Below are 26001 nucleotides of genomic sequence, written 5' to 3' on the forward strand. Positions count from 1 at the left end.
TTCTAGTTTATAAAGCAAGATGGATGATTCATTTTGACAAAATAGTGTGAGGTGATAAGAGGTGACAACGTACAGCTAAGAACAGTATTGATTTAAACTTATGGAGTGTTTTCTGGAAGTTTCCATGTAGCGTTGTTGGATTACAGCTGATACACACATACACACACAAATACACACATAGACATGAACATACACACACACAATTTTCTGAAGTGGACTATAGGTGCAAGTAACTGAAACCATGGATAAGTGTACTAAATATTTCTCCAAATATGCCTTAAAATTTCTGCTTCTGGTTCAATGGGTAACCAAACTAAACTCTGCTCCTCTGCAAGAGCAGCAAGCAGTCTTAACAATTGTGCCATCTCTTTAGCCCCAGCTTATTCTGAAAGTAGAACTTAATAGATCCCTTGCCCTTTTCCCCTAAATAACAAATAAAACAACTCAAGTATTAGACACTCCACGGGCTACCTCACCAAGTAATACTAAGATAGTCTAAGTGAAATTGCCCTTTACTGGTTAACTGATTGCTAATTCTTATGGCCAATTTAGATGGCTTTTTTCTGCAGGTACCCTGGCATGCCAGCAGAGGGCATCAGATCCATTTGTCATGAGCCACCATATTTTTGCTGGAACTTGAACCCTGGTTTTCTGAGCCATCTCACCACTATCTGTTTACTGGTTAACTGTCCAAAAAGCAAGGACTTAAAAATTGGATCAACTAATTAATCAAAAAATAGTTGAACAAGTGACATGGCAAGACCACATTTTTGTGAGGAAGGAATGGGTTGCAGAGTGCTTTCTACATGATCCTGAATCATTTAGGTTTGAGCTCCTCTGGAATATTCCACTATTTTTATGTTATGTTTCTTTGGCAACCCCTCATCCTCCCTTCTCACTCCCCTGGTTTATGATTTTCAATTTTTAAAATGCCCCTCAGCCTGCTGGTCTTTTGTCAAACTCTACTCTTGTGAGAGTGAGCTGTTTGACTGTTGGTTGTCAACTCTCCTCCCTAATAAACCTCTGCTGATTGCATCCAGGTATGGTGTCCTGTGAGTTTGTGGGTGGCCTTTACTTCCCGAGACTGGAGTAAGGGTCTCCCAAGTTTGGGGTCTTCATTCCTAACAATAATCTCTGTTATTCATGCTTTAGTTCTCAAAATAGAATGCATGTTCCTAACCATAAAAGAACAAATGGCTGTGATAATGTTGACCATACAACCTACATTCTGTATCATTGGATATAAAGTAACAACAACAACAACAAAAAAACGTGATGGGGAGAAAAATATAGGTGTAACTTGGCACAGGACTTTGTGGTTTTGACTTTTGGAAGCTATATAACTTTCTGGTTCAGGGTGGGGCTGAGGCTGGCGTATTGCAGCTAACCTTCTGAGTGTAATTTTGTGGCTCTGATTTATCAGCAGTGACTTGATTACAATAAATTCTTATCATTTGCGTTGTCCTGTGGTTAAGTTGTGTTGGATCTCAGTGGACCCCATGATGTAAAGGCTTTAGCACAGTATGTAACCACTGTCCAGTATGAATAGTTTCATAATGATGAAGACTCCAGAGGTGTGCAAAGGCTTCATTATACTAAACATGTCCATTAGGACTCTGGGGGTGTGTCCTGAGTCACAGAAGGTGTGTTTAAGACTCAAGGGTGTGACCTGAGACACAGGGGGATGTGTGTAAAACTCAGTGGGCATGTCCTGAGTCACAGGGTGCATGTTTAGCACTCAGGAGGCCAGTCCAGAGTCACAGGGGGTAAGCTTAAGACTCAGGGGCATGTCCTGAGTCACAGAGGATATGTTAAAGATTGAGGAGGCAAGCCCTGAGTCACAGTGGGTATGCTTAAAACTCAGAAGGTGTGTCATGATACACAGGGGGTGTGCTTAAGACTCAGGAGGTGTGTCAAGAGTGACAGGGGCATGTCCTGAGTCACAAAGGGGCAAGCTTAAGAATCAAGGGGCGTGTCCAGAGTCACAGAGAGTTTGCTTAAGATTCAGTTGGGGTGTGTCCTATGACACAGGGAGCCTGTTTAGAACTCTGTCCAGAGTCACAAGGGTGGGTTTAAGACTCAGGGAGAATGTCCTGAGTCATTGGAGGCATGTCCTGAGTAACAGGGTGCATGTCTAGGACTCTGGGGGCGTGTTTAAGACTCAGAAGGCGTGTCCTGTGTCACGGGGGCGGGACGGGGGGGAAGGGGGCATGCTTAGACTCTAGCACTTATTCTTTCATGATAATGAAGACTAGAGAATTGTGCAAAGGCTAGACTGTATTAAATACACTCACAGGGTTTCTGTCTTACTGTTTCCATTGCTAAGAAGAGAAGTCATGAACAAGGCAACTTCTATAAAACCAACAGTTTAATTGGGACTGGGTTACAATTTCAGAGATTTAGTCCTTTTTCATCATAGCAGGAAGCAAGGCAGGCATGAAAGAAAACATGATGCTGGCGAAGAAGCTGAGAGTTTTGCTTCTTGATCCAAAGGCAGCCAGGAAGAGACTGTCTGCCTGGGAGCTAGTAGGGGGGCCCATTCTGCACTGGGTGGAACTTCAAAGCCTTCAGTGATGCACTTCCTCCAAGGCCACATCTCATAATAACTTCCTCCCACTCCCTGAGACAAGCATATTTATACTACCACATTCCACTACCTGGCCCCCATATGATTGTGCAAACACATGAGTGTATGGGGACCATATTTAAAAATAGCATAATACAAAATATGTGAGGTTCAAATTAAAAAGTCCTCATCATCTATAGAAGTCTCATAAATGTTAAAAGTCTAAAGTTCAAAGTCTTTTCTGAGATCATTCCAATCATGTAACTGTAATCTCCTATACATTCATAAATATAGCACATAATATCCATCCAAATTCACAGGATATAGGTCTTCATTCTTAATTACCATTGTGAGGAAATACTGGGCCAAAAGAAGACCAAAAGCCGGCAAGGCAATCTCCAAACACTGCATCTCCATGTCTGATGTCAAAGCGTTCTTCAGATCTCCAACTCCTTCCTGCTTTGCTCACTGGAACACAATTCTTTCTCTTTGGCTGATTTTATTTCCTAAAACTAGTTTTTCTAAGAAGGTATCCCACAGCTCTGGAATCTAAAACACTTGGGGTCTCCAAAGTAACTTCAAAATTACATCTTCTTGTTCCAGTATCTGGGATCCACGGATGATCTTCTGCACTGCTCCAAAGAAGCTGGGTCTCTCTCTAGCTCTTCCCTCTATGGTACACTAGGTCCTGCTTGACTCCTCTCAACTGCTGCTGCTATTCTTTCTGCTCATCCCAAGGGACTGACATCTTCAATGTGCTGGGTTCTTCTGTGACAGTCTTGACTGTGTTCCTCTCATGCTCCCTTCAAGGTGCCAAGCCTCACCTGCACTGCATGAAACATTCATGCCTTAAAACCTGTGCCACCTGGGTGAGTCTTGCATAGGACTGAGTCAAGCTGCACCACAAGGGACAACCTTGGCTACCTCTGGAATACAACTTCTTTGTCCTCTCAGAAAACACTTAATAGAATATGTTACTTCAGTGGTGCTGGTTTCTTCTTCATCCCCACTAATTTTCTAACTACAGCCAACCAGCATCAATGGTCTCAGTTGTCCCTTCTATTCTTTCCTCTAAAAGCAGAGCCACATGGACAAAGTTCCTGAGTTCCTCTGCCTGCTGGGGCCCAAACATCGCCCCTTCTATTACATCATCACCAGCTTTCTAGTTTTCAACAACTTCACTGCCTAAGCTCGGCTGTCCTTGAACTTACTCTATAGATGAACCTTGGACTCAGATCTGCATGGCTCTATCTTCTGAATGTTGAGTAATATGTGTGTAACACTCTGCCCAAATCTAACCTTTTCATTACCTAAACTTGTTCTGTACCAGGATGACTTGAATCAGATATCTGCTTGACGTTCATCTCCAGAGGTTTAAGGTGTGTACCACCATGCCTGGACCTAAGTATATCCTATATCCTTGTAGATTTTAAATTGAAATCCCTGTATAGTAATCACAATCCATCAATTCTCAATTTGACACATACTTTTATCCTCTTATGTCCACATAAAAACAATAACCAGTTAATAATAATGCCTAACATTATACAGTTCTCATCCATACAACTTCACCTCCATATGTTTAGGTGAATGGAATCTTGCCATAATATCACCATTTCTTTAATGCCATTGTGTGTCTTTGATCATAGGATTTAGCTTCATTCAACTTCCTGGTGAGATTTTCTCTTTGAAGCTAACATTTCATATTTTTTCTTTCTAAGATTACTAAGCATGATCAAAACAATCACCATGAGAGTAATCACAGGCTAAAAGCTATGCTTGGCTTTCCTGAGACTTCCTCTGTCAATCCAGTTTACAAAATAAACCTGTTTACCTTCAGATGAGAACAAAACACAACAGCATTCTTCAGCAATACATTATAAAAATTCTATGCAAAGTTCAAACTACACTTAGGTCATATGTGTTCTACTAGGACGGCCCATGAAGTTCACTTAATGCATGTACAAATGCAAAGTCTAAAAACCCACATTGCTTTCAACAAAAGCATGGTCAGGCCTACCAATAAGAATACTTAAGTCTGGGGTACCAACTTCTGTCTTAGAATTTCCATTGCTAAGAAGAGACACTGTGACCAAGGCAACTGTTTTAAAGGCAAATAGTTAATTCAGTCTGCCTTACACTTTCAAATGTTTAGTCCATTGCCATCATAGCAGGCAGAATGTCAGCATGCAGGCAGCCATGATGCTGGAGAAGAAGCTGAGAGTTCTGCATCTTCATGAGAAGGCATCCAAGAAGAGACTTTCTTCCAGCCAAGTGGCAGGAGGGTCTGTTTTGTACTGGCCTGAGCTCCAGAAACCACAACCATAGTAATTCACTTCCTTCAAAAAGGTAACATCTACTCCCACAAGGCACATCTCTTAATATTGCCACTTTTTAGGGTCAAGTATATTTAAATCACCACAGTTTACTTCAACTATGAATTCTTTCATGCATTTAAATATGATTAGGACGTGCAGAGGCTTTAACATGTTAATTACTTTCAGATGGTTTCTCTCTCATATGTGTTCATTTCTGTATTCAGAAACCACTGTGGCATGTAAACGATTTTCCAACTTTAGAACAATCAAAAGGTTTCTGCTCAGTTTGTGTTCTTTTATGTCTTTGGAGACTACAGAGATATGCACAGGCTTTACCACATTCATTACATCTGTAAGGTTTCTCTAAAGCGTGTGTTCCTTTAAGTGTTTGGAGAGTACAGTGACATGCATAGGTTTATCACATTGACAACATTCATAAATTTCACTCTGCACATTTTCTTTTGTGTATTCAGAGATGACTGTGTCCTGGAAAGGCTTTACCTCATTCATGACATTCAGTTTCTCTCTAGTATGTGTTCTTTTATGTAATGGGTGATGACTGTGCAGTGCAAGGGCTTAGCACCTTGATGACACTGAGTCACTCTCTTGAATGTGTTCTATTATGTATTCGCAGATAAAAGTGAATTGTCAGTTTTTCCCCAGTGATTACATTAATGAGGATTCTCTCCAGTGTAATTTCTTTGTGTATGTGTAAAGAACTATGACACGCAAAGGCTTTACCACATTGTTAATATTCCATTAGGTTTTTAATCATAAAAACTTAACTATTCATAGGCCCGCTCCCACCACACTTCTAACGTAAATTTTTGGAAAATTTAAACTTCAGTATCATCATAACTTTCATTTTCCTGACTAAAGTTTGATATCGATGGCATAACACTAAAATCTGAACAGCAGTTACCCTTTCTCTAACAAAAGTTCACCAGCGTGGATGAAGAAAAACCAATGTAAGAAAGACCCCTACAGATATCAGGGCCCCCAGTGTCACGGCCCCTTTCAGCATTGTCTTTACTGACATCCAGTTCCCTTCCCGTAGACACCATGTCTTTTTCAGGGCCCTGTTCTCATACAGGGCTGTGAACTCCATCCAGCCGCCATTATTGTGGATCCAGTCAGCCAGGTGTATTTCTAGATAGGCCACCATCCAATCCTGTATTTGCCTCACCAATGGCTCTAAGTTTTTGTCTATACTCTCAGCACACAGGGCCGCCCCAAAGACAAAGAATGCCACAAGACGGCCCCAGTTGGGGCCTCCTTGGAATAGTTCCTCAGAAACCTGGATGAAGCATTGTTGAGCTGAGCCTGGGGTCACGTGTAGTTGAGCAACCAGCTCAGAGAGGGTGCACCGGAAGCGGGTCTCCAATTCATCTCCAGCCGCCCGCATGGCTTGGTGTAGCGGGTCGGCTGTTGGGCCTTCTCCTGGGCCAGCTCCTCGGACATAACCCTTCTGCCTTAGCTTGTAGCCTACAAAGTCGGCCACTAGAGCCCGTGTATCTGGGGTTGAGGCTGGGGTCATCATCAGGTGCATTCAGCTGGGTTCCAAGTTTCCAGCTCAGTGATGTCAGACTGCGTTTCCTGCTTGGAACTGGTGCTCAGGCCTCTGGTCTCATATGTTGAGCCACCTCGAATGCTTTCATGTGGGCAAACAGGGATTTGGAAAGAACAATATTAGGATTGAGTGCCATGAAGAAAAAAGAAAATAGAAAAAAAAAAAGAAAAACAAGAAAAAAAAAAGGAAAAAGAAGAAAAAAAAAGAAAGAGAAAAAAAGGAAAAAAGAATAAAAAGAAAGAAGAAAAAAAGAAAAAAAAGAAAAAAAAGAGAAAAAAGAAAAAATGCAAAAAAGAAAAAGGGGAAAAAAGGATAAAAAAAGAAAAAAGAAAAAAAGAGAAAAAAGGAATAAAAAAAGAAAAAAGAAAAAAATGAAAAGAAGAAAAGGATTGAGTGCCCCCCTGTGTCAGTGAGCAGTGAAAGCTCCCACACAGGATTTAACCAGTCCCTGGGGTGTTCTGAACCTGGAATGAGGCAAAGGGAAGGAGTACTGTCTAATCACTCCCACTAGTCTCCAAGGCCAAGTCAGTCCAGGTCTCTGTTAGAGTTCTATTCATTTTCTCTACCTGTCCTAAAATCTGGGGCCTAAATGCACAATTTCTAATTCATCCACAGCTGGGCGGCTAGTTCCTGACTTACCTGGGCAACAAAGACAGGTCCATTATCGGGTCCTATTACCTTATTAGGTATTGCATACCAGGGAAAGTTTTTTCTAAGATATTAGAAATATAAAATCTAAAATTAAAAATAAAATATAAAATTTAAAATATTATTATACTTATACTTTATATTTATATTTTATTTTTATATTATTTTACATTTTACGTTTTTATTTTTTATTTTATACTTTATTTTATTTTTGTACTTTGAATTTAAATTTTATATTTTACATTTCATATTTTATTATATATTTTGAATTTTAAACTTTATTTTATACTTTATATTTTACTTTATTTTATTAATTTATATTTTAAAATTATATTTATATTATATTTTATATTTATGTTTTATATTTTACATCTTATTTTATTATATATTTTAAATTTTAAACTTTATTTTACAGTTTATATTTTATTTATTTTATTTTTAATTTATATTTTAAATTTGTCCTGCCAGGATTGAGTTAGCCTCAGTGATGCCTTCTTCAGTTGGCCCCTATTACCTGTTATGTTGGTCATGAACTAAACACTTGAAAGTGTAAGACAGACCCAACTATTTGCCTTTAAAACAGGAAGTTCATAAGAAGAACATCAGAGTTAACTAACCTGGGCCCTAGGAGACTCTCAGAGACTGAGTCACCCACCAAAGAGTATATACAGGATGGACAGAGGTCCCCAGTATTATATGTACTTTATGTGCTACTCAGTCTTCACATGGGTTCCCCAACCCTCGCAGTGGGGGATGTCCCTTAAGGTGTTGCCTGTCTGTCCACACTGTTCCCCATACTTGGCTGGCATGTCTGACCTCAGTAGGAGAGGATGTGCTTAACCCTGCAGAGACTTGACATGCCATGACTGGGGGATACTCAAGTGGCCCCCAACTCTCCCTGGGGAGAAAAAAGGAGTCAGTGATGAGGTACTGTGGAAGATGGAATGGGGAGGGGGTAGTAACTGAGATATAAGGAAATATATAAATAAATGGGAAAAGTAAACAATACATATAAATAAAATAAAAATATACAAATCAGCATATTAGTTTTAAATTTTACCCTACTCAATGTCTCAGGGCATAAGCCAAAGTAGGCAAGATTTTTGACAAAAATATCACACAAATGACATCTAACTAAAGTTTTCTCAGAGTCTATTTTCCACTGAACAAGCACAACCTCAACTACCTTTGGCTGCATTACTGTCAACACCCAAGCTTCCATGTCCTATGAGAACAACTGGTTAAGATCCATGTACAGCTCTCTATGATTTTGCCATCTCAGTTTGTGATATTCTCCACATTCCTTCAAAAGGGAACATAGATTCTGTCCAGCAGCATAATCACATCTGGATACCATTTTGTTGTTGTTGTTCTAACTTGCTACTCTGCTGCTGTGATTGAATGCTCTGAGCAAAAGCATCTCAGGTAATAAGTGGCTGTTGTACATGGTTCTGTCAGATCACAGTCCATCATTTTGGGAGCTTAGATTTGAAACTGAAGGCAAAAAGCATGGACACACACTGTCTCCTGGCTTGCTCTCTTGCTTGCTCACTGTCTCATGCTCAGCCTGCTCTCTCATCCAGCCCTGGACCACTTGCTTAGAGATATTGCCACCCTCAGTGGAAGAGCCTTCCTAATCAATCATCAATACTATCTCTCACAGACGTAGCAACCAGCCATTCTGATGAGGACATGCCCTGAATTGAGGTTCTTTCAGATGACTGTAGCCTGAAATGCTGAGAACTGAAAACAACTATAACATAGACACAAGAATAAATGAGGAGGTTGTTACACCACAAAAATCAATGGTTTAACCATATCAATTACAGGAGCCCCTGCCACCCCATGAGGGACTTGAAGTTGTGGCTGAGCCAGGACAAAATAGGGAGGGCATCTGGTTCAGAGCAGGGAAGGATACACTGGAATGGGGAGCTCATAGGCTGTGCTGACCTGGGGAGAGGTGTCTTTAACCCTGGGTTCTCAGGCCAGTGCTACGAAAGATGTGGCTAAAACAGCTGGAAGGTGGATAGAGAAGCAGATTGCCCCACAGACTTGGAAATGGCCTCCCCAAAGGGCAGGATCTCTGGTCCAAGGAAGATATCCTAACTCTGTTGGAATGAAGAACAACCTTCCATCTAATGACAACTCCAAAACTACAGAGTCACATATAGACTGGGCAGAGGGTAGAATGAAAGGTGAGGGAAAATGAGGTCTTTGTCCTTTCCACCCTGTAAAACAAGGTAGAAAGAAAGCGATTGTGCCCTGGATGCTGTCTTGAAGAGTTTTCTGTCATGGACTAGTCAATGGGTATTAGTTTTGTTGGTAAGAAGGATTTAACCCAAGGTATGGGGTCAGTAACTAAATCAACTGGAATGGAAACAGTCTCATTTCCTCAGTCACAGAATAATAAAGTGCTACACACATAACAGACAGCCACAAGGGGGCGGTAAAGGCTACCCAGCAGATTCCTCCACTTGTACAGAGGAGAATAGGAAAACAGGATGGCATAGGCCAGCCTTGTCTACAGAATGAGTTCCAGGACAGCCTGGGCTACACAGAGAAACCCTGTCTCGAAAAACAAAAACAAACAAACAAACAAACAAACAAAAAAGACAATAAAAAGAAATCATTTAAAAAAAAGATGAAGAAGAAAGAAAACAAGATGGCAGCAGGTATGAGTCCTGTAGCAGGGTTCAAAGTCTCCTCTAACCTTCCCAGAAATTTAGACCAGAGGCACACTGTCCAGAATACCAGTCTCTGGAACATCTTTGAAGCACTTTGGGGCTATGACTCTCCAGTGTATCCACTCTAGCAGGGTTTCACATTCAATTTAGTCATCTCCCTCCACATATACTCAAGAAAAACCTGAAAACCAAGGCACACAGAAACAAATCTAGCAGGCAAGCCACTGACCCAAAAACAACAATGGTGCATGTTAACAAACAGCCTTTCAATCTTTTGTTTGGGAGTCATGAGGATCTTGGGTCAATACACTAAGATGTTATGTCCAACTCACAGAGACCCCAAAGACCAACAAGGAGCCCATTACAATGCAAACACAGGGAGGTCCTTATTATGAGCTCTGTAATAAAAATTCTCACCAGTCAGCCTCACATGAGATCAAAACTAAGAAACCAAGTCTAGGGGTGCTGGGTATTTATTGTAGTTACAGAAAGATTGAGACATTAACATACAGGTCATCAACTTAATATTTTAAAAACTACATATCTGGCATAATCTGCAGGACCAATCAAGGGGGCAAAACCATCAGACAACCATGATGGGTAGACTAACTTTTTCTCTGTAAGGTGAATTAGTTATCTACATGAAGCTTAACCCTGCAGTTGTACCTTGACTAGCTGTTGACAAGCGGGGATTGTCATAGGATGTTTGCTCAAATAGACTTCGTGCACTCTCTAAAACAGAATTGATTGGGCTTTACAAACTCATCTTTGTGCCTGAGGTCCTTATTATTGCAAGATGCTCCTGTTCAACCACAAGCCATGCACTGCAGTAGAAAAGGTACTTTATCCAAAGACCTACCTCAGTATCTCTTACTGCAGATCCTAATGTCAGTTGCACTTACTCTGAGACAGAATACCAGTGAAAGTTGCCTCTCTCCCTGTGCATGCCTCTTATAGGTAAGATAGACAATCCCCACCTGCCCTTCCTTTCCTGCCTCATCCCTGTGTCTCAGCCCCACTTGGGCAGACAGTCCCTGTTCAACCACATGCTTTACCTGCCAGGACACAAGGTAAGCTTTCTATAAATCTACCACACTGTCTGTTATCCCAGATGCAATGATCACAGTTTCCCCTAGCACTGTACTAAACACCAGAGGCAGCTTTACCTCTGTCCTGACTATGTCTCCTTGTGGATGCGAAGATCATCTCTTCCTGCCCACTTCTTCTCCCTGCTCCTAACATTACCAGCATTCCCTATTCAGGATACCCACCAAACATGTCAGTAAAAGAAGCAACACTCAGGCAACTCTCTTTGTAAATCCAGACATCAAACAGCAACCTAGGAACAAAATTTCCAACCAAGCAAGACAAATCCAGAAATCAGTATGTAAATCTATAATCACCTTAAACCCAGAGGCCTAGACACCAGCATAGGAATATAATAACCAGGAAAATATGTCACCAAAATATCCAAGCTATCCTATCACAGCAGGTCTTGAGAAATAAAAACGAGCAACAGATAAGGTACAAAAGACATTGTTTAGCCAGGCAGTGGTGGCACATGCCTTTAGTCCAAGCACTTGGGAGGCAGAGGCAGGTGGATTTCTGAGTTTGAGGTCAGCCTGGTCTACAGAGTGAGTTCCAGGACAGCCAGGATTACACAGAGAAACCCTGTTTCAAAAACCACAAAAAAAAAAAAAAAAAAAAAAAGACGTTGTTTGGGGGAAGGGAGATGAGTAAGAACCTGAGGAAGGGATAGAGGCACAGAAGAGGACCTGCAGACAGGCACACAGACAGGGAGCAGAAAGAGAGCCCTGAGAGTAGAGAAAGAGAATAGAGGAGGCATGTGCAGAGAACAGAGACAGGGAACAAACAGAGAGAGCTGTGTAGCTGGTGGTCCGTGTATATAAAGCACACCTGACAACAGCAGCAGGTGATGGAGGCAGGGAATGACTTAAGCAGTTGCTAAGTCGCTGAGAGCAGAGCATTGAAATTACCTGTGCACTGACAACTGCAGAGGCAAGGTTCACCCAGGGAACAGGAAAGAAGAGTCTCAGACATTAAAGAAGAATAGGACAAAATGAATACATTGGTCAACAAAAAAAAGTGGATTCTAAAACTTTCCTAACCCTAAACAACTAGGACTTCTGAAACATGTGAGAAAAGACAACTACAGATGATTGGAATAGAGGAAGAAGAATCTCAGCACAAAGGTTTAGAAAATATTTTCAATAAAATAATAATGCAAATTTTCCTAAACCAAAGAACATGCATGTTAATGTACAAGAAGCATCCAAAAGACCCAAGAGATTGGAGGGGAAAACAGTCCCTTTACTTCATAATAATCAAACACTAAACATAAAAGTAAAGCAACATAAAAATCTGCAATGGAAAAAATTAAGAAAAACTAAAACAAGTAATGTATGAAAGCAGATCTGTTAGATTTATGCCTGTCTTCTTAAAAACAGGTTTTGTTTGTTTGTTTTTGAGACAGGGTTTCTCTGTGTAGTTCTGTCTGTCCTGGAACTCACTCTGTAGAAAGGCTGGGTTCAAACTCAGAAATCTACCTGCCTCTGCCTCCCAAGTGCTGGGATTAAAGGCGTGAGCCACCACTGCCAAGCTGTGCCTATCTTCTTAATGTATACTATAAAAGACAGAAATGTTTGGACACATGTGCTGCAGAGTCAGAGAAACCACCCAGGTTTTTATAATAAAGCAACTGGTCCAAATGTTTGGGGCAGATTCAGAATCAGCCATGACAGCTGATTTTACATGAAGTTACTCAGAGGTCACCTCCTGATCTAACACATGAGGGGCATCACCAGGGACCTCACAAGTGGTCACATCTGGCTGATGCTTCCCATGCAGCTCCAGAGAGGACCCAGCACCCCAGCTCCCACTGCTCACCCGCCTGCCCCTACCCATTGTGGGCAGTGATCCTGTGCTCACCATGACTCAATTTCAGAGCTTCCCTGAGGTCTCCACACAGCAAACACAGCAGAGATCAGAGCAGGGCACAGATGACCATTCAAGCCTGCACAGGCACAGCAAACTTGCAAAATAACACTGGGAAGAACCCGCCTCCTTGTCTGATTGACAGGTCTGCCTGGGAGCCTTGATTGGCCAGTGAGTCTTACCACTCCTCAAGGTTAAAGTGTGCCTCTGGGCCAGGATCAGACCTTTTCAAGAGCTCAGGAGTGGTTTACACCCAATTAGCATTTGTTTCTGTCTTCAAAGAGGAATCTCACCCCACCAAGCCCTGGGGGAGAACCCAGCATTCCAGCTCTGGCTGTTAAGCTGCCTGCTGTTCAGCCCCAAGAACAATGATCCTGCACTTACCAGGACCTGACTCCAGACCTTACCTAAGCTTTCCTCACAGCACTTGCCTTCTTCTTCATGTAATCAAGGTGAACAGTTTCCATAGCCCAGTACTCAGTGTGCAGTGGAGGTATCAATTTGAACCAAAAGTGGAAGGATGACCCAGTTATTTCTTAGCATTCTGTCTAAACTTCACCCCAATTACCTGGCAAGAGCCAGGTGTGCTCCTCCCCATGGTTACCTGTCTATTGCCTGACCCCCTGTAAAGGTGGCTGCTTACCCCTTCCTCTCTTGATCTATTGACCTTTTGTTCTCTTTCTCTTGCCCTCTTGGGCTCTTCCCTTCCCCCCCCCTCCACATGCTCATGCCTGGCCTCTACTTCTCTACTCTCTGCCTCTCTCTGCCTTTTTCTGCCTCTACTACCCTCTTAACTCCTCTCCCAATGTCCTAAATAAACTATATTCTATACTATACCTATACTGTCTTGTGGCTGGTTCCTTAGGGAGAAGAGATATCTCAGCCTGAGGCAAGAGTCTTCTGAGACATCCCTTTACCCCACACCCATAGAACATATTCAATCTCTTTTTAAAGAGAGAAAGCTGTGGAAAGGATACCTGGCTGTCACCAGGTAACAGTGAGGTAGTGTTTTAGACAGAATGTTAACACCATTAACATTAAAGAGGGATTTTAGGAAACAAGTGTCTTGTTTTGTGGCTTCATGCTGGGCTCAGGGAAACTACAGCTTCCTTCCACCAGATGACAGGTATCAATCAACCCTGGAGAAAAGCCAGAAACATAAGAGAAACACAGTTGAGCACTATTGGTAGCCAGCACATCTTCATTAGTGGAAAAGTGGAGAAAAAACAGAGTTGTATTAGTACAGATTCTGTAGATGAACATAGCTCAAATCAAAGAGAGAATGAATCTTTGTATATAGAAAGGTTATGTAATAAACTGTCCCAATAAAGGCTATTGGACAAGGTAAATTAGAAAAATCAAGGGCTGGTTGATTTCATGTTGCAGGATATTACAGCTGATCTTCAGTGAATACCAGAATTTTGAGGAAATAAGTACTTACTAATACCAGTTTTAAAACACATATAAACAAACAAATCACCTTTGTTTTGTAAAAAAAGTAGGGCAAATACTATAAATAAAAACACCACCCTGTTCAATGCCCTTTATATATGTAGGTTGTCAAAAGAATCTGTAGCTCAGATTAAAGGTGGATCTGAACATCTCAAAAGAGCAAGATTAATAAAGGGTTTCTCACTTCAAAAGGTGTAATTAAGAAATATGCCCCACAGCAAGCAGGGTTTGAGTTAGGGTTGGGGGATTAGACAGCCATATTTTAAAATTAAAGATGTGGATGAAGAGGTGCACAGAAGCATGTGCTTATTTTATTGTATTGATATTGATAGAGTCAATGCATAGGAAATGTGGCAATACCTCGGTGTTACAATAGCTTTAGCATTGGTGATAATATATTGTTTGTTGTGCATTATTAAAGAACAATTAAATATCAAACCTCTGTCTCTGACATACTCCCTCCCCTCTCGGGGAACTGACCATCTCACCGTCAATTCGGTATAGGATTCCTGAGTGGAGAGGACCTGTCACTCCTCTTCCCACGGGGACCCTAAACCCTTATCACAACCTGCTCATGACAGATAACATACTGGGCTCAAGACAGCTTGTTTGTTGTTTTAATCCTCTACCTCTTCTGCTACCAGAACCTTTAAAATTTTAAGGTTTAATGTATTTTCATAATATTAATTCTTAACACAGTTCACAACTGAAGTGACCCATTGGTTTAAACATTTTTTGTTTGTTTATGTTTTGTTTGTTTAAACTAATGTAAGTTTTAAGCCTACAATGTAAATTGGCTCCTGAAGGTTGCAGAATGCCACAGTTGGCAGCTCCAGGCACTGAGAACTTCAGAAAGGATTACCTCAACCTTCTTATGTTCTGAAAGTGTTTTTATTCTTTAAATGTGTTTGTGACAAGCTGAACTCCTCATTATCTATTTGCCCAAAGTAACAGTAAATCTGTCTGAGATTCCCATTCACAGCAAATTGAGTGGACCAAGGCTGGGACTTCTCAGAGCTGTCAGCTTGAGCTGGACCTGTGCTGCTTCTTAGGCAGAGTGTATACACATCAACCCCTTACCTGGTATTGGACAGCAGAGTCAAGTTCTTTTGTATCCTTGTATCCAGACACCTGGCTACATGACCAAAGATGACTTTGAACTCTTGATTCTCCTACATCTGGGACCCCCCCATCGTTGAGATTACAGTCATGTATAGCCACTGAACAATTTCATGCTTTCTTCACTTGAAGATGAAGTAAATAAGAGTAGAAGTAATACTTTCCCAACTCTTATTTTCCAACAGAAAATATGATTTAAAAATAAATGATCCAGGTGGTAATGGCGCAAGCCTTTAATCCCAGCACTTGGGAGGCAGAGACAGGTGGTTTTCTGAGTTTGAGGCCAGCCTGGTCTACAGAGTGAGTTCCAGGACAGCCAGGACCACACAGAGAAACCCTGTCTTGAAAAAAAAAAAAAAAAAAAAAAAAAAAAAAACCCTAAAAAACAAAACAAAACAACAACAACAAAAAATGACACTTCAGGTGACTACTATTTCATGAAGAACCATCTAACTTTGTATTTTACAAGTATATTTCATTCCTCTCAGGACAATTTGGCTTATCTTTCTTAATAGAATGAAGGACAGATAACATTGCATTGAGTGCATGCTTTTCCAAACATTTTCTTTTCTTTTCTTTTCTTTTCTTTTCTTTTCTTTTCTTTTCTTTTCTTTTCCTTTTCCTTTCCCTTCCCTTCCCTTCCCTTCCCTTCCCTTCCCTTCCTTTTCTTTCCTTTCTTTTCCTATTTTTTCTTTTCTTGTTTGTTTGTTTATTTTGAGACAGGGTTTCTCTGTATAGCCCTGGCTGTCCTGGAACTCACTTTGTAGACCAGTCTGGCCTCTAACTCTGCCTCTGCCTCCCAAGTGCTGAGATTAAAGGTGTGCACCACCACTGCTTGACCCAAACATTTTCAAGTGCCAGGCCTGGTGCATTTCTTGCCATTCATGTCATCCTCTGCCAGTATTATAAGGGCACATAGCAGCTCTGGGGAGGAGAAAACTAGCAAGCTCTGCTGGCTTATGAGAGACACTTGCTTGGTTATATTAGTCATGTAGAACTCTTTGGGAGATGAAAGGACAGTTAAAATTTTGGTGAATGTCTCTTAGTACATTGACCCTGAATGCATATGTCAAGTTTTTGTACAGAGGTGCTACAATAGACACCTTGTCTAATTCCAATCCTAGGCTGCTACTTGGATGTTTTTTGCCACATGTATAGAGACAACATTTGTCTGAGGTTGCTGGTTAGAACTCCTTTCTCCTGATGTGGTACTTCAGTTTATCACATGATGATGACGACTGCTGCAACCCCAAGACTAAAGAATCAAATCCATCATTTTGGGTATCCCCATTTTCCTGTCACCTGCAAGGCTCTGGATTCATAGTTCCATAGTAGAGTTTTTGCCTAAAAAACTCTACTCTAGGATTGCAAAATTTTGGTATGCTCTTTCATATCTTTGAGAATTAGAATCAGGAGAATCAGAAGTACAAGGACATCCTCAGCTGTATAAAAATTCTAAGCCAAGCCTTAGTTATGTGAGACCTTTTCCCAAACAAACACAGCAAGACTGAAATAGACCATCAGTATACAGATACAAGAATAAGAATGCACTGGTTTCTGTGTGTAGAATGTTAACCACAGAAGAAAGAAAGCCTGTCTCATTCAAGTACTGCTGCATGTGGAGTAGTGGTCACTCTCCAGGGAGCCTACCTGTGTGAATTGTGAGGACACAGTGTTCTTTTCTTTAGTTTGTAAATGAAAGATTAGATATGTGTCACACAGCAAGTTAGCAGGAGCTAGACACTGGACCCTTCACCTCATGATTTTTTTCTTTCCTACCTGCCAATAAGTTGAAGCCCATGTTTGTATATTTTGAGAAATACCTTCAGACTCATCATTAGGGAGGTCGAGGCATTCTCTTGCAGTTTGTATTCTGGTCTGGAGGTTGTGTTCCAGATTTCAAGAAGCTGTTTTACATGCAGGTGATGACATCGTCAACATTTTTCATCCTGCACTCTGGCTTGCATTTGCTTCCATTTGAGGTAAATAGGAGGTTAAATATCCAATTTTCAGACTTTCCATATTTTTAATCAATAAAAACCAAATTCTATAATGTCTGTTTTGTGTAAACTCTTCCCTGAAGTGATCCAATAGCTAGCACATCTCTAATTTTATATTTTTTATTATTTTATAATCATCAGATAAGACATATTAATGTATTAGTTGTCGCTCTTCAGAACTGCTCAAAAAATTACTTGTTAAGCCTCTGTACATGTGGAAGCCAAATTATGCCCCTGTCAGAGTCCAAAGGGTAAAGCTGTAGAGTTTTTGCCTTTTTTCCAAGGGAGCACAGCAGTGTAAACCCATGAGTTCATGTGACATGAATCAAGTCCCTGCATATGTGTGGCCTCCATGAGAACTGCTGTTTGGCTTCTCCTAAATCCATTGTGCTGTGATACTGTGACTCATCTGTGTACATATGCTACATTTTTAAAAAAATGCTGCTTGAGTGCAGTGGTTTAAAGTAGGATGGAAGCCGAGTTGCTCAGAGACATAACTATATGCAATGTGCACAAAACACCTCCCCTATTTTTCTATTTTAATCCCATTCTCTTGTTTTTTTTTTGTTTTTTTGTTTTTTTTTTTTTTTTAAATAGAAAGAAATCCTGTCATCTGCTTAAACCCCAGCTGATGAATGTGTTACCTTAGAAGCTTCTTCTGGGATGACACCCCCTGTGATGGTTAAACCTACTTGTCACTTTAAGCAGTTTGAAACACACTTGAACTATTTCACATGAGTATGTGAGGGAATTTCCAGAAGCAACTGGAACATGGCTCAGGCAGGAGTGGGATGGTACCCACCCCATAGGCACCATCTTTGGATGGAGTGGATACAAAAAGATTGGAGAAGCTTGCACAGGAGTCTAAGTTCTGTTCACCTGCACTGGGGTCTGGGTCTGCTGCTCCATCACACAGACACCTGACATGGGTATGTAGCAATGTCTCAGACTTCTCATCCCATTCCCAACTTTTAGGCTTCAATAAAAGTGGGTACTGCATCTCCAGCCTGTCTTTTTCTGAGGTTTCCTGCACTTTGAACTGAGTTGCTGTTATTTAACCTAGATCTCAAGCCTAGAGTTGGCCACTAAAGGACTCCTCACCCTCTCAAGTATAGGTCAGTCTCATCAAGACTACATTTTGGGAGAATTTGGGGAAGGGGAAAACCTGATCAAAATACATTGTATGAAAATTAAAAAATTAAATAAAAAGATACAGTCAAGAATCCACTATTAATTTGGGAATTCTTGGATTGATATCACACACAGTGATATAAGTCTAGGAAGAGGAAAAGTTGGTTTCTCAGCAAGAGGAGTGAAATGAGTCAAGTGGTGGCTCCAGTTTCTGGGGGCGGGGAGGTAAGGAACTTAAACAAAGGAACACAGGGACTGGCTGGGCTCACAGGTGCTAGGATCCCCTGCTGTGAAATGAGACAGGATGTCTGCTCTGAGGCAGGGAGCCAGACAGGAAAAGCTAAAGGTGCCTGCTTCTTACAAGTAGGTAATCAAAGGATAGGATTCTAAAGTTTGGTTTAATTGTTCTTAAAGATAGAAGGGAATACAGATTTTGCCTGAACCACATGGGGAATTCTTCTTGTGCTTTTGAACTATTAGGAAGAGCTGCTCACAGGCGCTGGGAGTTTTTGCTGTGCAGAGACAGAGTATTTGGAGGAAGGCAGAGGCAGACAGTAAAAGGCTGCTGGCCTCCAAAAAGCAGGAAAAGGACAGCAATAAGGAAAATTGATTTAATTGGTTTTAGGGACAGAAGGGAGTATAATGGTAATCATTTAAGTATACAGAGATATTAAGCTACACAGAAGAGAAACTGAGTGAAAAACTGGTTTAGAGAAGACTTGAAAAGGTCTTGCCAGGATATGCTCAAATTCTTTAAAAGTGGATTCCATGGGAATTCTGGGATTGATTCCTGACATGACAGATAAGAAGCCTAAGAATAGACTTATACAGTAAGCAGAAGGATATTTAATTGTACATATTAAAATATTGAGACATTTGATCTTTAAAAATTAGATCAAAGGCAGAAGATAGAGTTTTTAGCCTATTCTCAGACAGTAGAAATTTAGGCCACTGCCCGGCCACTAAAAGTAATTTTGAACACAGGAAATCAATGTGTTTATCCACTGGCACAAAGACTGGTACAGTGAGTGGTGGACAGGTTTGCTATAACTAATTATTGGGTTATAATGAATTTTGTGAACGGTGTGGAACATGTGCATTTTTCAGTCTCAAAAATAAAGTTTGTCAGTTTTCTTAGTGGAAACAACTGCTGTGTAGAGACAATTTTAAAAATAACAATTTTCCAAATATTCAGTTTCTTTCTTTCTTTTTTTCTTCCCTTTGGCATTTCATGACATGATGTGCTGGTGCTACATCTAGGAGCTCTGTAACTCCTGAAATTAAGCTGTATCTATCTTTTTCATGTGGGTCCAGAGAAACATGCAGCTTTCTAGGGATCGGGATGTAATACCGAAGTTGAATTTATGAAGGAGAGTGGGAAAGAAGGAGAATGAGAGTGATTTTATTTGAATATCTCCTCTTTCTGGGGGGCGGGAACGTCAGGTTTGCAAAGTCAGTTTTGAAAAGAGTACTGAGTGTTTGCAAACTCTTTCATATGTCTAAGTTGGAGGAAGTAAAGTGTTGGACTTTGGGAGAAGAGTTGGTTGGCTTCTTGTTTGAGTATTCCAACAATAAAGAGTATTGCAATAACAATGGAGTCTCAGATTGGATACCACAGAGGCCTCCTTTGCCAGCCAGCAATGGACCACAAGGCTATGCCATCCCCCCACTTGGCTGGAGGACCGGAACTGGTCGCCTGGCTCTCTGCCCTAGCAGCCCCTGTACACTGTGCATACTGAATGCAAGCAGCTCTCCCAAAGTTGCCCAGTCACTCAGAGGATGGGGACAGGGCACGCTAGAGAAGCCTGGTGGGGTGAGGAGCGGGGCGGGGCCATTGTGGAGGCGCGAGGCGGTGCTGCGACTGAGGAAGAGAGGGCTGCAGCGTGGTTCAGATGTTGCTGCTCGGAGCCCTGCTGACTGGTTACCTTCTCCGACGTCCTCCCGGCTGCGGTGAGGGCACTGAGTGGTGGTGGCAACAGCGAGGCCCAGGTATGGTGTGTTGAGGCGGTGTGGAAGGTGAGCGACCCTCTCGGGGACTGATGGGTCTGGGAATGGAGGGGAGTCTGGAGGTCTCGGTCTGCGCTGCCCTCGAACCTCAGGCTGCCGAATTGTGTAACCGAGACCCCCGGTTCCCTCTCCGCCGCGGTGTGGCCACCCCAGCTCTGCTGCCTGCACTGCGTGGTCCGCCAACCTGTGCGCCCACGGGCCTGACTCTGAGCCCCCAGACAGTGTTGCAAGTCACTCTTTCCTCCAGGGCTGGTACGATCCAGGCCATTCATTCCCTGTGCATGTGAGCATCTGCTCCTCCAGCTTTTGCAGATCAGGGAAGGTGTCCCAGGGGCCTGCGCTGCGGTTCTCCAGCTTCCTCTCACAGCTCACCTCCAGTGTATGGTTTCTCTCTCTGCCTTGCATAGTTTCCATTAATAAAAAACCAAATAAAGTCACAGGGTAAGTTAAGCAGAATATTGGAAAAAAAGCAACTAAAAATACGTTTTACTTCTTTTCTAGTAACAACAATGCCAACTGAAACAATGTGGGTATTCATAGATATTTAGAAATGTAATTTTCTTTGAACAGAACTTGAGAGTATGAGAAAAGTGATTATTGAGAGACAAGTTGTAGGTTCTTTTAATATCTCATCTCCTTGTAAACCTTATACAAAAGCAAGTCTTAAGTTCTAGTGTCATCTTCCTTAGATTGTGGGATTAGTGTTGTCATTTGTTGTCCTTACTTTGCTTGCTGTGCCTCACATAATAAGAATGATGTTTTCCAACTTCTTTTGAAAAAGAACATGGATTGAACTTTTTGTTCTCGAATTCTTTGAAAAGCTCTAAGTTACATACAGGATTGAATTTAAGCTCCTCCCTGCCATCAGGGCAGCTGCCAAGTTACCCTTAGCTTTACCTGTGACTCTCACTATTGGGCTTCAGGATGCTACCCAGGCAGATACACTGGACACCTCTTCTGGCTGGTGGTAGTTGTTTTTGTCTTCTATTGCTGTTCTTTACTTGAGAGAACTCCGGATTCCTAAAATAGAAGCAAGTCTCTCTTTTTTTTTATTTTTGACTCTTTTGTTTGGTATTAAATTAAAAATCAAGCAGAATTTTCTCATTTGTATTTATTATTACATACACTTTTCACTTGTTATTTATTATCATTAGGCTTTGTGGCTCTCTTCTCCCTAACTACAAGGTAGAGATCCATTAGATTATTTATAATTTTATCCCTAGTACTTAGAACTGTGCCTGGTACCTAATAGGCTCTTGGTAAAAATTTCTAACTAAATGGATCCTGTAGTTGATTTGAACCTGTGACATCTTCAGTCCAGATCCTGCCGGCCCCCATTTACTGATTTCTTGAGCCTGGACTGGTTAATGACATCTGGTGCTTCATTTTTTCAGCTGTATATGATGACTATAGCATTACCTACTTCATAGCATTATAGTGAGGAATTGAGTTAATACATGCTAAAGAACATAGGTCTGAGTTTTCTATGCTGTGTGTAGAGGCCCTAGGACTATGCCCAATGTCTTCCACTGCTCTCTACATTAATATTGGAGTCAAACACTGAACCTGGCCTTGCCATTTTGGCTGGACTGGCTGACTCCTAGGATCTGTGTCTTGTCAGACAAAGTGTTGGAGTTGGATAAAAATGGGCAGCAGTGCAGCACATTTCAAGTGGATAAGAGTCTGAACTGAGGCCCTCCTGCTGGCAGAGCAGCACTGCACTTATTGAGCACCTCCCTAACCCTTAAAATCAAACAAGCAGACAACCCACACTTTCAAAAATGTTGTTTCTTTTTTTTGGTGCAGGGTTTTTCTGTGAAACCCTGCCTTTTCCTTGGTAGCCTATAGATCAGGCTGGTTTCAAAGTCAAGTGATCTGCCTACCTACCTCTGCATCCACAGTGCTGGGATAAAAAGTGTGTTACCATTGCCTGTCTTCTGACAACATTTTTTATTGTCATAAGATAAAATAGAATTCGTCTTTATATTGTTTTTGAGTGAAAGTTTGTTGCCTACCAAAGTTTATTTGACTTTCTAAATAGTTTCTCTGTATGTCTAGAATAAAATAAAAAGTGCTGAGGGTGAGAAAGCCACCAGAGTGGCTTTCCTAGGTTTTGCTTTGATGTTCTACTGGAAATAAGATTGTGGTGATTGACAAAGTTACTGGGCCTTCTTGTTTCCAGACAGGAAAACTCGAAGATCTCAGGGAAGTCTGTGTTTTGAGGTGTTCAGGAAGGAGAGGTGTTTTATCATCTTTAGTGTGATGTTTTCTACCAGTTTGTACAAGGAGTTTTTCCTACATGTTATATTTTGGTTATCAAGTTAGAGCGTAAAGGAACATACTTTATTATTTATTTATTTATTTATTTATATTCTACATACTTACCTTTGCTCTCCTTTTTAAAGATGTGTTGTTTTTTCCTTTATTGTTTATGAAAATGAAATCATATTTAATCATAAAAACCTTGAGATTATGCATCAAATTATTCTTACAAACTCATGATTCTGCCTATGTCAATTATATTTCCATAATACTAGATATTATACTTATCATTTATCCTTGGCAAATGGGGTTTTATAATTTCTTTTGTATCTCAGTCTCAACTTTAAGTCAGGATTCTAAGCCATGTGCCTGACACTTAAAAATGAAAATGAAACACTGCTTGTCTTTTTAACATTTGTTCCAAAATTTAATAATAATTGGTAAATTACTATGTGATGGGCTCTGTTCCAGAACTCTTTGCTAAGTGGTTTCCCATTTAATATTCAAAAGCACCGTAAAAATTTGGCACACTCAGAAGCAGGTTCATAGAGATAATAGTACTTGGCTGGGTCACATGGTACAAAGGAACCAGGATATTTACTTACTTCTCTTTGACTCATGACCCAGATTCTAAGTCTTTTGTGAGCTACATTTTAAAAGGACAAAGTTTTGCATGTATTTGTAAGTGTATGTTCCTGCAAATTACAAGCAGTTTTTCATTATTTCTTCCTAAGAAGATGTTGTCTGATTCATGGAAGCTATAGTCACAGGTGTTTGAAGTATGCTGGAATTTGGACTCCAGGCTGCATGAGCAGCAAGTTTTTTTTTTAACCTGGAACCAATCTGTCTAGTCCCCAGAACTGTAGTTTATAAAGCATTTAATATAGATTTAAAAGTGGACATTAAGGGAGGAGAAACACATGCGAACATGATAGGCATGAGGAAAGGAAAGATAGATGTGGGGAACAAGCTATGTCAACTTGTGCCCTTCCCCCAGGCTGCAAACCAGTCTAGGTTGAGCTGGCTGGAACATGCTGTTTACCACTAGAGATCCAAATAAGGAAGGACCTGGGAAGCTGCCTGCATTGGAGACCTGAAGTCCGCCACTGGAGTTGAGTTGAATGGACTGCCTGCTGAGCTTGCTCCTTACACCTCTGGCCCCTGATTAAGGATGCACACCCCTCACCCACACTGCTGAGCTATCCTTGACACCTCCCAGACTGCTATCTCCTTGCCCAGTCCCTGGAGAAGAGACTCTGGGGGGTGGGGCTTCCCCTTTCCCTTTATATGTGAATGCCAATTATTAAATTTCAAGCCTTGATCAGAGAACTTTGTCTTGGCTTTGTCCCTTCTCGCCCTCTGTCCCCCTTTCATTCCCAGCCCCCTTTTCAGGTGAACCCAGTTGACTTGTGGCAGCAGGCTGCTACATTAACCAATGACAGAAGTGAGTCTGGGTCAAGAAGAGATGATGGGAAAAACCTTTAATAAATAAATAAAGTAAGTAATTTATAATGACCTTATTTTATTCTGTGTATGTATGTGTGCATATGCATATATGGAGGTCAGAGGACAATGAGTAGGGAGGTTGTCAGACCACAGGGGTTCTGGTGATAGAACTTGGGTCCTCATGCTTAATGACAAGTGCTTTAACCCTCTTTAAAAATTACATTTATTGGAATGGAGAGATGGCTCAGTAGTTAAGAGCACTGACTGCTCTTCCAGAGGTCCTGAGTTCAATTCCCAGCAACCACATGGTGGGTCAAAACCATCTGTAATAGAATCTGATGTCCTTATCTGGTATGTCTAAAAATAGCTATAGTATACTCATACAAATATAATAAATAAATCTTAAAAATTACATTTATTATTTTTATGTGTGTGAGTGTGCAGGAGTTGTGTATGTGGATGTTGTAGAAATTATTTAATCTCAACTCAGGGTTTCTACCTTGCCTTTAGCCATTTAGTTCTCAGATAAAAGACACATACAACCTTTATATTTAAAATAAGCCTTAATTAGCATAAGAGCAGCTATTGATCCTCTAGCTGGTATGTCTCTATCCCAGCCAATAATCCCACTATATAATTTGCCATGTTTTGTCTAAGCTGCTTTTAACTCCAATTAGCCAACCTACATGGTCATTGTTTTATAACTAACCTAACCCTCAGCAGCTTCCTCCCTTTATCTTCTTTTCCCCTCCAGGTTCTTCTTTGATGCAGGGGAAGTCCTGGAATGCTAAAAGCTGCTTCTGTCTCTTCTGTCCAATATCAGGTATTGACTGTTGGCATCTCTATTCAGCAGTTGGAAATAATTTGGGGGAAACATCACAATAGCATCACTTGGGTCTATGTGTGGACTCTCTTGTCTCTGGGACAGTCAGGCCTTGGGGGCCTGCAGTTAGCATTATAATATGTAGCCACAGACTAAACCTCAACAAGTGGAGGTCAGGGGTATCTGGTAGGAGTCTGGTTTCTGTGTAGGTTCCAGGTATTGAACTGATTGCAGATGTCCCTGGATTCCACTACACTTAATGTCCTCAGTTGTAAGTAACTAAGTAGAAATCTGGTGGTTAAGGTAAGGGAAAAGGTACTGAGAAGAGAGATAGGACTTGGTCCAAACTAAGCTTATCTCACCTTATTCTGGAGTTGCCACAGGTTGCTTTCTCTGCATTTGTGTCACATCATGAGTTATGTCATGTGAGTAAATGTGCACACCAATTAACTCATTGTATATTTGTTTTAGCTAACAAATATTTCTTTTAACTCTAAGTGAAGGTAAGGTAGCACTTTACATCTGGATATAATTACAGTAAGTGGATTGATTAAATATCACTCAAAGGCACTTGCACTTATTTTGGTGATTGGTTTGTTTGAGATAGGCTCTGGCTGCATAGCTAGCTAGCCTCTGTTGGCTTGAACTTAAAACAGATTTGTAGTTTGTTTTAAGGCTAAAGACTTATAAGCTAACTTTTATCCTTTGCTTTATCTCCTTGAACATAGCATGGTTATTGAAAAGGCTAAAGTTCTCTACCCACTAATTTTGTTCTTAGGTGGCTCTCATTTGTATAGTTTATTTCTTTGTGTCACAGTTGTATTTGTAAATTGACTATAGAGTAAACAAAAGTGCTGTCATAGTGGAATACAGTTGCTCTAGCCAGTTGCTTCTTGCCAGGGTTACTTCAGTCCACTTTACAGATAAACTATTGTGAGGTTGTTGGTATCAGGCTCTGAACCCAGTGACATCACATCTAGGCAACACCCACAGCGTTGCCAAGGCAACAGCCATACATCC

General features: G+C 41.0%; 1 protein-coding gene and 1 pseudogene across 1 annotated transcript in view; both read right to left on the reverse strand.

The window, feature by feature from the left end:
• The window catches only part of LOC143437367 (uncharacterized), a 173446-nt gene that overhangs the window by 104122 nt on the left and 43323 nt on the right, over positions 1-26001 (reverse strand). The window lies entirely within an intron of this gene.
• Positions 5528-6528, reverse strand: LOC143437316 (bcl-2-like protein 2 pseudogene; annotated as a pseudogene).

The sequence above is a fragment of the Arvicanthis niloticus genome, chromosome Y, assembly GCF_011762505.2.
Source record: "Arvicanthis niloticus isolate mArvNil1 chromosome Y, mArvNil1.pat.X, whole genome shotgun sequence".
Classification (NCBI taxonomy): domain Eukaryota; kingdom Metazoa; phylum Chordata; class Mammalia; order Rodentia; family Muridae; genus Arvicanthis; species Arvicanthis niloticus.